The sequence below is a fragment of the Odontomachus brunneus genome, unplaced genomic scaffold (assembly GCF_010583005.1).
Source record: "Odontomachus brunneus isolate Ranch 3 - 2012 unplaced genomic scaffold, Obru_v1 Obru_scaffold_030, whole genome shotgun sequence".
NCBI lineage: Eukaryota > Metazoa > Arthropoda > Insecta > Hymenoptera > Formicidae > Odontomachus > Odontomachus brunneus.
Window position 1 is genome coordinate 1,214,698 of NW_022639480.1, and position 378 is coordinate 1,215,075.

The 378-nt window shown below is 36.0% G+C and overlaps 2 protein-coding genes across 3 annotated transcripts in view; one reads left to right on the plus strand and one right to left on the minus strand.

The window, feature by feature from the left end:
- LOC116843126 (tyrosine-protein phosphatase Lar) overlaps positions 1–378 on the plus strand; it is a 754,320-nt gene that overhangs the window by 179,953 nt on the left and 573,989 nt on the right. The window lies entirely within an intron of this gene.
- LOC116843131 (cell adhesion molecule 2-like) overlaps positions 1–378 on the minus strand; it is a 136,108-nt gene that overhangs the window by 74,146 nt on the left and 61,584 nt on the right. The window lies entirely within an intron of this gene.

Below are 378 nucleotides of genomic sequence, written 5' to 3' on the forward strand. Positions count from 1 at the left end.
GAGAGAGAGAGAGAGAGAGAGAGAGAGAGAGAGAGAGAGAGAGAGAGAGTACAGAGAATGTGTTGTAGAAAAAAATTTATTATGTGAAATTTATTGTCTGATATCTTTAAAATCGTTAAAATCTTTACTGTTCCTTCGTGGTAATGCTAAGTGATTGTTTCGACGTGATCCGTTGTATAGTCCTCGGTAGTGCGAATTATTATCGCGGAGGTAATGTATTTTGACAATCGTGATGTCGGGGAGAATGAAATATTATGAGATAATGCGTGTAATATTAATATCATGCGTTAGAAAACGTCGCGTAGGCGAGTTGATAACACATCGATAGATAGATAGATAGATAGATAGATAGATAGATAGATAGATAGATAGAGAGAG